The 13,313-nt window shown below is 44.4% G+C and overlaps 1 pseudogene; it reads right to left on the minus strand.

The window, feature by feature from the left end:
* Positions 1 to 2,016: 2,016 nt before the first annotated feature.
* Positions 2,017 to 4,366, minus strand: LOC144379012 (putative vomeronasal receptor-like protein 4; annotated as a pseudogene).
* Positions 4,367 to 13,313: the final 8,947 nt, after the last annotated feature.

Genomic DNA, 13,313 nt, shown 5'->3' on the forward strand with positions numbered 1-13,313 from the left:
CATTTTTACAAACTGGATTACAACTGGTCTGGATGTAAACATTTTTGAGTCTATACTGCTTAGAATTCTCTTAGCTTTTTAAATCTAGAAGTTTGCATTTCACCAAATTGGAGGCATTTTCAGTTATCATTACTTGAAAACTTTTGTAAGATTTCACAGGCCAAATCAATGCTGACTTCACCTTCCTACTCTATTTTACTGGTAACAAAACTATAAATGAGAGGCAAGCAAGAGTTGATGGGGCCCCCAGCCATGTCAGGGTGTTCTACACTTCCTAGCTTCTGCTTCCTACCTCCCACTCCTGTCCATGGGTAACAATTTAGTTATGTGTTTCTCAATTTGAAATTACTTTCTGCAGAAGAGTCTAGAGTCAATTTCAATTTCTCAACTCAATTCTAACTTTTCCGAGGGAAGCACAGAATAGCACTTATTTGAGAACCCAAATGCCAGGGTCTCTGTGATCACTAATTTTGTGTGTCACCTTGACTGATCCAAGGGATGCCCAGATAGCTGGTAAAACTGAATTTGTCCATGAGGGTGTTTCTGGAAGAGATCAGCATGTGCTCAATAGACGGAGTGGGGATGTCCTCTCACCCATCTGTTAGGGCCCTAATGAAACAAAAAGGCAAAGGAAGGGTGAATTCTTTCTCTCTTCATGAGCTAGCAAGTCCGTCTTTTCCAGCCCTCTGACTTGGGAGCTCCTGGTTCTCGGGCCCTCAGACTTGGGTACTTAAACAAGGAGCCCCTTTGGACTCATAGTGAGCTACCCCACCAGCTTCCTGGTCTCCCCACAGCAGATTGTGGGGCTTTCCTGCCTCCATAATGGAGTGAACCAATTCCTCTCATTTCAGAGAGTTAGAGATATATAGATATAGATACTTCCTATTGATCCTGTTTTCTCTGGAGGACCCTGACTAACACACGATCCTAACCATTTTTTGTCACCAATCACACATCTCTGTGTTCATCTGGATACTTTCTATTTTTAGTGCTCAATAACCTCTTCTTCATAATTAATTTTAAAATGCTATTCTTAGTTTCATGTCCGAGCTCTTCCATCCCTTCCTTTTGGGTTAATTACCAATGACCAATTCAGGGAGTGCTTATTTTGTCTTGTTCTCTATGATAGAAAAAGATGTCATAGGAAAGTTATGCAACTAAGATAAATAGCATAGTCCCGGCTTTCAGGCACCCATAGTTCTATCAGGAAGTTAAGCTCCTACACATATTACAATATAGCATAATAACATAAATAAGTTACTTAAAACTGTGTTGACACAAAACCAAAGGGAAGTTTAGGAGAGAAGTAAAAAACTCAAATGTATACAAGGGTGATAAAACAGATATAATACAGGCATTCTTAACAATGGGGTGGAAAATGTTTATATCAATTCTAAGATTTTGTATTATAAAAGATGTGAAAGCAGTAAAAGAACATCAGGTATTTTTCAAAACAGCTTGAGGACATATCTTATTGCCGGAATGATGAATTCTACTCAAATACCTATTTGGGTTCCAATTTAAGAAAAATATGAACCAAATTTCTTATTTAAATTACTGTAGAAACCAAATTATTGTGTAGCTCTCTGATGGGACACGAGTATGGGGCTGGAATGACAGTGGCAATGTGAGGGCATTAACAAATGTGTCTTGAAACAAGCCACAGGTTATTTTCAAAATAAATTTTTCATTCATCTTTAAAAAGATATATTCAAAGATTTAGCGACTCAGAAAACAGAGAGAGATGTAAAAGGAAATTCTACTTACTTGTTTCATTTACCCTGTTTCTCTGAAACCAGGTAATGCTGTTTTAAGTTTCCTTTGCACTCTTGCAAAAGAGGGAGATAAGATTGAGTTAAAGTATTCCATTCCACTTTTGAACACCATTGCTTTTGAATTCCTATATTTATTAATTATAAACACACCTTGCACATCATTCTGTAGCAATACATGTTGAACTCACCCATTCTTTCATAAGCTCAATAAAATCCCTTTCTATGGCTGGATCCTCTAGGATATTTTCACACAGCCAGCAAAATAGCCTATTTGCTGGATATTTAGTTCATGATTTTTAAAAATCGCCACAATGTATAATAATTTTTATACTGCAATTCACATATGAGCAATCCTCCTAGAAATGAAACTTACAGGTCAAAGAGAAAATACATTAGTATTTTGAAGGAATTTGCCAATTATTCTCCTTCCTGTAGGAAGGTTGGGGGTAAAAGAGGCATCTTATAATCAGGAAAACTGGAATTAGCTTACCCTTCCCGAGGGGGGCAGGACGGACAGAAGATGGCTAAACCCCCGGAGGTCATTATGACCTCCTTCCTGTGTCAGCTCAGGGCTACCAGTCACCAGCTTTGCTGTATAATATCATACTTTAATTTGTTGAAGCTACTCTTCATTTTTTCTTTTACTCGCAGCCATAGAAAGTCTTATTTCAAACTTACTACCTGAGGGATCAATGAAACAGTCCTTTTCTCAAGTCTTAATGAGAGTGCCAACATTCAGCCAGATGTCCATCTCTGTGAATCAGGACAAACGGGCTGAGAATCACATAACCAAGGGTTAAGACTTCGAGAATGTTTAATATTAGGAACTTATTATCAAAGAGAGAATTTAAACATAAAGAAATAATACAATCTGACCAATAAAAGAAAAGAAAACAAAGCACCAGCAGGAGAACACTGTGCGCGGCTCTCATCTCAGGGGGGCTGAGGGAGAACCCCGGGTTTCTGCAGGCAGCCGGCATGCTTGTGGTGCTTTGGAGAACGCATACCATGGAGACACTGGCCAGCCCATGAGACCCAGAAACAGGAAATCTCACAGGGCCATGGGAATGAGAAAAACCCACTTCATTGTCTGGCTTGCTGGTAGAAAAACACAGTAGGCTTCACTTTCATCAATCTGTGACCTGTTTAGGCTGCTGATGTTTTTCGTGTAATAGAGTAAGTTCATGCTGAGCAAGGAATTGAGTATCCAAAAGAAGAGGAAAGAGGGAAGGATACGCCATGTGGATGCGGGCTTGAAGCTGGTGCGCACGGAGGCTCCGGGGCTGATGGTGGTGGCCTGGACCACAGTGAGGAAGCTGCTGGTGCAGGTCGAGAGGCCCCGGGCCACCCTCTCGAGGTGCGCAAACATTTTACAGCCTGTATCGTCCGGGAAGTTTCGCAAACCGGAAGTTTCTATTGTTTTTAGTGTTACCTTGGGAAAAAGTATTATGATATTTGTAAAAGCCAAGTGGATGAGAATTAGATGTATAGATTTCTTTTTAGTGTCCCCAAAGAAAATGCACATGTAATTCACAAAAACAAAGACGTTCCCCACCATGCCAGGTCCAATTACAGAGAGGAATAGTGTTCCTTTAATAATCATCAGAAACATCTCTTACTTCATGGGCAGGAAATCTTTGGATCTAGCAAACACCTCTTGAGGAAAGCAACAGTAATGATGATATGTATCTGCAAAGAATAATGCGTATCAGAGGGCTTTTCTGGTGTATCAGGGACACTGAGCCACGGGTCATGATGTATGTAATGGAGCAGAGTTTTGTCCAAAGGACTCTATTACTGTCCTTGTGGGCACTCGCTGTTCATGATTCTATGAGCCTGAAATTCAGTCTTGGGATGAGCATACAACAACCTAAATTTGCAACTAAGATTTTTTTCTGTGCTCCATACCAGCAAAACCAACCTGCCTGTTCAGATCTTTATATATCTAACATATGTTCAATCTCAGCATGTGCTAAAATGAACCAAAAATTCCCCCAATCTGATGTCACCCTGTGTTTCCTACTTTGTCATATGATATTACCATCAGCCAACTCCAAAAAAATCTGGGTCTTCTTCTTAACCTCTCCGCCTCCCCACACCCCACAACAAGGACTCAGTTACTCCTCTTGCTTCTGCATCTTTCATAGCTCACAAATTTAGGCTGTCTCATCTGTCATCATGCCCCTTCTTATGTTCAGCATCCATCACATACCTCAGTTTGATTAGTATAACAACTTCCTGGTTTGTCTCCTGATTCCAGATATTTTTTGGGGGGGAGGGGAAGGGCAGAGGGAGAGAGAGAGAATCATAAATAGGCTCCACACCAAGCATGGAGCCCGATGCGGGGCTGCACATCAGGACTCTGAGACCATGACCTGAGCCAAGATCAGGAGTCTGACACTCAACCCACTGAGCCACCCGGGCGCCCCTCCTGATTCCAATTTTTATATCTCTGATACATACACCTTAATATTTCCAGAGTTGTCTTTCAAAACCCCAAACATTTTCTGTATGTTCACTGCTTATAGTTTTCAGTGAGTTTTCCTAGTTTTTAAGATCAAGTTAAGCTGCCAAAGACTTCCAGGTACAAGTCTGTGGGCAGCACAAACTCAGATCTGTGACTTGCAGCAGCCTGGCCAGGGCCTGGGGGCCCTTGGAATGCTGCCTGCAAGGGTCTTTATAGGAGGTCTGAGTCCCACTGTGGAATCGGAAGAGACTCTATGCGGAACCTGGATCCGTTCAGGATGTTTGATGTCTCCCAAGGGGGTTAGCAAAGCTAATAACCAGGAATTGGGTGCTGTCAGGGGACAAGGGCAGTTTATAAAGGAGGGATTCCCCCAAATTTGGGGCCATATCGTAAAGTGGGTTGGGGCGTCCTCGGGAAGAAAAGAGTGGTCACTCAAACACAGGTTCCTTATGCCATCTCATAGCGGCTGAAGAACGTGCGGAGAAATGACTCAGGCAAGTGGGTCAGTGCGACCTGTGTCTATTCTCTCAACCTGGTTGATACTAGAAGTGATTTGATCTTTATCAGTCCCAGCTGATTGTCACACTTTCAGGCTGGAATAAGAATTGCTCTTTCACTACTAACCTTTTGAATCTCATTTCTCACGTAGACATCTCTCTAAAACTACTGACAATTTCCCCCAGCCAAAGAAACCAGGACATCTAACTGCCAATGTGCGTAGGTTGCATGTACTTGGAAAGCTTCCCACAGCCTTCACCCCGCGCCATGTCCTACCCCATCAAGGCCCGGCCTTAGATGCACCTTTGTCATGCAGGTGTCTGTCAGCATGAGCTGCGGGAAGTCAGGCTCGTATCTGGGTTTGGAACCAGGAGGCCTCAGGACATGGGGAACATTGGTGGTTATGGCCATCGGCCTCCACTTCCTCCCCCAACAAATGGGGCGACTAATGTCTGCACCATGTAGTCAAAGAAAGCACGACGTGATCCTCAATGCCTAGCACCCCGTGAAATAAACTACCAGCCTAACAGCAGGAACATCAGCAATAACCAATATTCTGGAATGAGAACAGATGAAATATTTAGTCAAGGCTCTGGAATCTATTAGAAATGACTGCACTCAACACACCTCAATGCCCTGATGTGTCCTTATTAAATATGTTCCGACTTGGTTTTGTTTATCTCTGTCTAGGATTTCCCATTTTTCTGGCATTCTTCTCACCTTCCCCAAATCTCAAAGCTCTGAGTCCGAATTGGGACCACTTTCTGTATCACCTAATAAACCACGTCTCTTTCTTTCTGACTGAATAATAGGAACAATGTCAGAGGGGGGAGGGATGGTACTCTCGCAGATTATGTTTTGGAAATGGTCAAGTAAACAACTGTAAAAGACATGCTTCACACTCAGTAGTTGGGTGAAGCCCATTCTGGATCTGACACCCACCAGCTGAGCCAAGTCAGTGCGTCACTCTCAGCCCGTTTTCTCCACTAAAAAATGAGATGAGGGCTTCCTGCTATGGAAGCTGTGGTTAAGTGAACGTGGACAGCCTCAGGGTATTCAAACCTGGCAGTTCAAAAGTAGGAATTTGCCAACAGCCCCTGTCATGTTAATCCTAACGGCTACTAATAGGTGGCCCATCCAGCCGGCATGTGGTGGGGGAAGGTGACTTACACGGATGGTGTTCTTATTGATATTAGGATCCGGAGGCTTAAGGACGCAGGCAGGAGAAAACCTTCCAATTACACCCATGCACTTGGGGATCTGTCACACACTGGGGAAGACAGAGCTGGCTCATAGGCAAACACAGGAATGCACCACATGAGGGCTACGAGGTTCATCACTGCGGGTGATGCTTGCACAGGCCGGGTGCGGGGGCCACGGAGGCTGAAGGAACAGCTGCTCCCGGGAACCGGAACAGCTCTGGCCCGTCTCGATTTCCGGATAAAGAAAGTGGGCCCCCTCGGTGAGAGCCCACCCCAGAGCTCTCCCGTGGGATCACAGCCTGAACTCGGGACCGTGCCCACATGTGTCTGGAGGCACATTTGCTGGAACTGGTCCCCATCATCTTTCTGGCCCCGGGGACATACCTTTGCAGGATCAGGAGGCCAGGTGCTCAGGCTCACAGACCCTCTCAGGAATTGCCTTCCTTAGTCAAAGACAGAAGCACCGTCCCTGCGTCTGAGGGAAAGTTTCTCTGGCACAGGGAGGGAGACAAGAATCCATCAGGTATGCTCACGGGCTACCTGCTGTGCAGCCAGGCTCTTTGCCGCTCCTTCTGGCAGGTGAACCCTCCCCCTCCCCAAGCCATATATGTACCCTCTGGATTTGAGGAGCTGTTGACTAACATAACCTGGGACCAAGACTTCACTTTTCAAAGCTGTCAGCCTGTCAAGGAGGAGAAAACCCTTGGCAGAATCTCAGTCCCTGAAGTAGAGCTTTCCCTGTCCCTCCACAATTACAGCAAGTGTTGGGTTCAGAACTGTTCTCCATCTTAATTAGGCTTAATTATTTTAATAGGAAGGATGTGCGGTGGGAAAATGAACAACTAGTGAGGCTTCCGGATCCAGCCTTTCCCATTTTTCTGGCCCCTCCTCACCTTCCCTAAGTTCCAAGGCTGTGAATCAGAATGGGGACCAGCTCCCAGACACACCAAAGTCGCTTTCCTTTTTTTCTCGAGGTTTTCTTTTTGCACGGGGAAGTAACAAAGGATGGCTGGAGATTCTGTTTTCTGAGCACATCACAACCGTGGATCTGGAGAGGACAGGAATCACCATGCTCCTCCTGTGCACGTGGGATATTAGTGGGGAAATGATTTTCCTCCTACCCTCTGAGTTCCAAGCTGGGACCTCTGAAATAAAAGACAGACTGACAAGAGAATAGCAAGCAGGCATTTATTAACACATATACCTCACGTACACATGGAGATACCCGGAGAAAAGTGAGTAACTCTCTGAGGTGGCTTGGAACTTGGGCCAAACGCCATTTTAGTAGAGAAAGGGTATTGGGGGTCTAGGCCTTTTAGGAGAAGGTAAATGATTTTTAAGAAAGATGAATGGGCCCTTAGAGGCATAATTGGGAGGTATGATACTTTGTGACAAAGTTTGTTGGGTATGGTGTCCATTCTCATCTACTCTCCTGTGATGCGAACTAATCTTCCCTGATTAATGAAACTCCCAGGGAGGTGATTTATGACAACTGAGTTCCTTTTGGAGAATCTGTCTTTAAGCAGACTAGGGGAGTTTTGAGGACACCTCTCCTTGCTTTCCTTGTTTCCAAGTGCTCAGAGCTCAACATAATCAATATACCAAAGTGGCATCTATTAAGGTAGCATATTCTGCTGCCCTCAGGGGGTTAGAGATCTTTTCTGCAAGTGGTTCATTTTTTGTTTGTTTGTTTTTGTTTCTTAAAAGATGTTATCTATTTATTTGAGGGACAGAGACAGAGAGAGCACAAGTGCGGGGAAGGGAAGAGAGAGAGGCAGAAGGAGAAGCAGACTCCCCGCTGAGCAAGGAGCCTGATGTGAGGTTTGATCCCAGGACCCTGGGATCGTAACCTGAGCCGAAGGCAGTTGCTTAACCAACTGAGCGACCCAGGCATCCCGAGATGTATGTAGTTTTTTTAAAAAAACCTTATTAAAGCTCTTACCAGTTTTGCAGCCCAAGAGTATTTTTTCACAGGACCTGTGAGCCACTTTTTGCAACATAATTCTGAAAGAAGATAGGGTCCCTGTTTCCCAGTTTCTATAGGAGATTAGGAGCCCAACTTTCAGGAGGACCTGATTCCAAATGGCAAAGCTAGATCCTGTCATCTAGATCGAGAAACATCTTATCTCTTTGGATAAAGCCAATTCATTTACACAGTGTCACCCAAACCAGAAGAATTTAGGATGCACTGTGTGTGACAAATGGTGCTGTCAAGACTTCTGACTTGAGGGCAAACTATCATTTATCTGGAGAACATGTATGCAATGCATTGTATCTGCTTGGTATATAAAAACTGAGCTCCCCCCACCTTGTTCTTGCATTCTCTTTAGTGGATTGCCTGTGATGTGCATCACGTTAAGGTTGAATGCTTTTTCAATATTAAAAGTGTTTTCCATCTCTTTTACTTTTATAGAGAAGTCTAGTGGGTTGGCAAGAGATTTTGTTTCTAATTATCTTTCTCCAACACCCATAGGTAATAAATGGCTGAATGGAGGATGAACCCAGAGACTCTGACCAAGAGCATAAGCTCCTCACTACTGACCCTGGCTCCCTTCCCCTGTTTGATATGTGTCCTTCTGGTCAGTCTCTCTTTCAGTGTGTTCCCCCTCAGCACGCCTCCCGTGTCCCCTAGACTCTGCCCACACCTTTCTCTCTGCATCTAGATTTGTGTGTCCCTCCACCTCTCCTTCTCCCGGGAGTCACACCATTGGTGGCAGCTCTGGGATTTCACGTGGATTCCACAGATTCCTGGTGCAGGGGAGGGAAAGAATTTCCTCCTACCCCTCAAATTCTTCCAGATGGTGTAAGAATGAAATCGACAGAAGACAGATTAACAGGAGAAAAAAACCCAAAGTTTTATCGCATGCACCTAGAGGTCCAGTAATGAAATTGAGACCCAAAGAAATGACCAAGGCAGGTGGTTTTTATACTTTTCAGACAAAGAGACAATAAATCTGTGAGGATTTGACAGGACAAAGAAAACTTAACTTTGGGAGCTTTGATTAATAAGGAATTCTAAACAGAATTTAGGCTGGGGTGGTAATGAGTAGAAAGTGATAAGGGGTGTTTATACAGCTTCTCAGCTCAGAATTTCCTGTCTCTGGTGGATAAGGATGTGTCTTTACCTCCTGGTACAGGGAAGGTACCTTTCTGGGAGACTGATTTCCCCGCTTTCAGGGGGATGGAGAAAGGTCTGAGTGTCCTGGTTACACAGGCTGTCTCTTAAGTAACTTTCATTTAAAATAATTAGTATACCAAAGTTGCACACAGTGGGGCAACCTGCCCTTGGCCCCCACACTGGCTAAGTCCCAACTGATGGGAGACATTTGATGCGTCACTTGGCCTCTCTCTATTGCTATGCTTTCTCTTCTGTGAAATGACAATGAAAATAAGACCTATCTCAGAGAGTATTTGCGGACATTCAAGAAGAGATTCCAGAAAGACAGTCAAGAAATGATTGCTATGTATGTTCAGTGTGAGAAAAAGAAGAATCTTTCCCAGTCTTAAGGAAAAACCAGGACAGAGAGGCTTATGTGAATGGACCACATGTGCATTTCTTGGCATGGAACTGTGTGAGTCAGAATCTCCAGCTCATCCCTAGGGCAGGTCTGGGTCATCATGATCTGGGTGGTGGAATTGATAAATGCACCTGAGAACTTTGTGCTTTCCTGACATTCACCAGTTCGGCAAGTCATTAACAAGTCGAATGTCTCCAAGGAACACCTCCTTTTCTTTCATTGCTCTTGGTACTTTGAAGAGAAAATACTATTTAAAAAACTGAGGCATTTGCTAACAATGTATCTGTTAAGCTTTGTTTAAAAGTTAAAATGAGGAAGTTTTTGTTCAAATTCCTTCCTCCTCTCTCCACCCTGTCCCCTGCCCTGTGCACATGGTAGGATTCCTGTAACCCCAGGGATAGCTTGTGGTCAGCACAGAACTCAAGAGTTGTCTTCTCTGTCTACCGGCTTATCTACAGTGCATCTTGATTAGGCATCACTTTTTGGTGATGGATAAACCTCGTCTTCATTCTTCTTATCACTAGTTTTTCTTTCTACCTAGGTCCAAATTCCATGGATTAATGGAAGGAGCTATCAGTTCCCAAATTTGAAGCCTTGAGTTTGCTTTATAAATTATGGGCGGATGAACAGTTAGGTGAGGGAATAAATATTTCTGAAATTTGCAAAAATTATTCTAAAAGTCCAATCTGAAGCATCTGTAAGTTTTCTTTTTTTAATATGGAAAAGCAGTTTCCCTGATAAGAACACTGGGGCACTGCTGAGTAATATCACCAATGACTTGTCCCAAATCTTGTGTAGCCATGGTTCGATTTCTTGTCAAATCAAAATCTTTAAACAAATGAACAGTGTTATAACATGGGCAGTTTTGAGCCCTTATAAATAGTTTTTAAAACTAAAAGGGTCTGTTTAAAACTGCCTTAAATTGGGAAATAGATCATAAATAACACTACTGAGAAGATCTTTCCCAATACTACTGACATTCAGCGGATTGTCTACCATCCTTCAGAATTCTCTGACCCTGGGTGAGTCTAACCGGATTGGGAAATGTACCCTACCAAAAGCCACTCTTTGTCCTTACTTCCACTTTAGCTAATTCCTTTTTATGGGTCCCAGGGTGTCAGAGAAGAAACCACAGATGTTGATAATGTCTTTTAAATCCAAGTCAAGAAAACCTTAGAACCTGGTAGTATCTGAGAAAATGTACCGTTTTCAAGGAAATGCTATGTCTGTTTATATTCCTCTTCAGCAAAGTGGGTGAAATACCATTTCCATCCTCTTAACAATCACATAGGAACAACAACCACAGTTTAATTTTGTTTACAATGCTCCAGGCGCTATTCCAAGCATGCTGCATTTATTGAACTCATTTGATTCTTTTTTTTTTTAAGGTCCAGTGTGGAGCCCAAAGCAGGACTTGAACTCACCACCCTGAGCTCAGGAGGGATGCTTAACCACCTGAGCCACCCAGGCACCCCTGAACTCACATGATTCTTACAACCATCCTACCAATGCAGGTACTTACTATTACTCTGTTTATATACGAAGAAACTAAGCCTGGACCTACATCTCATAAGGTATACAAAAATTAACTCAAGATGGATCATAGATTTGAAAGTATGAGATTATGATTTATAATAAGAAATATATATTTGGTCTTCCCCCTTTTCCTGGCACAGTGCTCCAAGGACCATTGAAATTTCCTAAGTGATGAGAGGGATGAAGGAGTCTCATTATTCCCAATAAGTCTTTTTCAACCACACCTGAGCTCATGTTACTGAAGTGATTTTTGGAATGATCCTAAGGATGGGGGCTGGTTGCCAGGGGAACCAACCAAGGGATTAAAGGGTTGAAAGTGTCAGGCTCCTCCATCCCTACCCCCTGACATCTGGGGAGGGGAAAGGGGCATAAGATTGAATTAAATCACCAGTGTCCAAGGATTTAACCAATCATGGTAAAGTAATGAAGCCTCCATGAAAACCCGGAAGGGGGTGGGGTGGGAGAGCATCTGGGTTGGTGAACCTGCGGTGGTGTAGGGGAGTGGCCCACTCCCTGAGGTCAAGGAACTTACCTTCTTGTACGTAAGGTTTGCTGAGTCCCGTGAGCCACTTTAGCAAATGAGTCAGACCTGAGGAGGGGGTCGTGGTACCTCCAGTGGATAGCTGGTAGGTCAGAAGTCCAGGTAACCAGCTGGACTTGCAATCGGCTGGCATGTGAAGTTGGGCAGAAGAGGGGAGGGCAGTCTTGTGGGGCTGGGCCCTTCCCCTGGGGGATCTGACGCGATCTCCATGTAGACTGTGTCAGAATTGCATTACATTGTAGGTCACTCAGCAGGTGTTGCAAGAACATCTGGAGTTCAGAAGTGTTGTGAATGTGAGTGTCCTGTGAGCCATGAGCCAGCACAGGGACTGGAAGCAAGAGGGACTTCAGTCCGTCAAGACACTGCTCTGAGGCCAGGGTTCAAGGTTTCCACAGTCTTAGAGACAATCCGAGCTGGGAAAGAGAACAAATGAGACATAATAGCCATTAGGCAGGAGTGGTTGTCTGAGCAAAAATAGATGTAATAATTTCAAGCCTGACTGCACAAGTATTTCTACTTTCCAGGAGCCCTAGAGAATGTCCACCATGAAGAAAGGCATCCTGTGATTGTCCCGTGTCCACGAAAATGTAATGCCCATGGAGAGTTCTGGTTCAAGATGGCGAGGAAGGAACCCACCACTCACACTTATGAATGGAATGATTCCTCCTGAAGAAGAGCTGAGGGCTGACTGAGCAGCTTCTGAAGGACCAGAGACAGAATGGCCAAGGGAGACAGAGACATAGTAGCCGAGGGAAACCCCACCCCCAACTCTGAGAATGGCTCGGAGGTGGGACAGGACCCAGGGGCCAGGAACAGATCCCTTTGTCCTTGGGCACAGGAGAAAACCCCTCTGGTTTAAAAGAACATAGAAAAGAGACAACACTAGAATCTTGCCAAGAGACAAAGGGGCTGCAGGAAAGCGCTCCAGGCCAAGGACCACAGACTACAGGGTTTATATTCCCACCCCACCTTGGAAGTCTGGACCTGAGCAGGGCCTGGACAGCAAAACGGGTGGGTGCAGTCGTCCCGGTGAGCTTGGGACCTCAGGGAGCCCAGGGTCCACAAGCCCAGATCAGCCCCAGCCTGCACTGGGACATGGGGAAAAACACAGCCAGGGCTTAACAGGGCCCAGGAGCAGGAACAGTCTCTCCCACTCCACCTTATTAGCCCAGGCCAGAGCAGGGTCTGGATGCCACAGGGGTGGGTCCAGGTGCCACAGGGAGCTTCTGACCCCCCTTTCCCAGGGCCCACAGGCCCCCACCAGCTGGGCCTCAGAAAACAAGCCCTGGTTTGGGGTTTTGGTTTTTGTTCTAATTTTTACAGTTTTATTTTATTTTATTTTCACTTTTAAAATGTGTCTTGTTTTTTTTTCTTTTTGTCTTTTTGATTTTGTTCTTTCTTGTTCTAGCTCTTTTTATATTCTTTTTTCTTCTCTTTTTTCTGCTTTATTATTTTCTTTTTTCTTTTCCTATTGCTTTTTCCTTTTTAATTTTTTTCTCTTTACTCTCTCTGTAAAAAGCCAGGGTTTAAAAGAGGAACTAGGGGCTCCTGGGTGGCTCAGTGGGTTAAGCATCTGCCATCAGCCCAGGTCATGATCTCAGGGTCCTGGGATGGAGCCCAGAGTCCTGGCTCCCTGCTCAGTGGGGAATCTGCGTCTCCCTCTCCCTCTGCCCCTCCCCCACTCGCACACATGCGCACTCTCTCTCTCTTTCTCTCTCTCAAATAAATAAGTAAAATCTTAAAAACAAAGAACAAACAAACAAAGGAGTAACGCAG

This window comes from Halichoerus grypus, chromosome 9 (genome assembly GCF_964656455.1).
Source record: "Halichoerus grypus chromosome 9, mHalGry1.hap1.1, whole genome shotgun sequence".
Lineage (NCBI taxonomy): Eukaryota > Metazoa > Chordata > Mammalia > Carnivora > Phocidae > Halichoerus > Halichoerus grypus.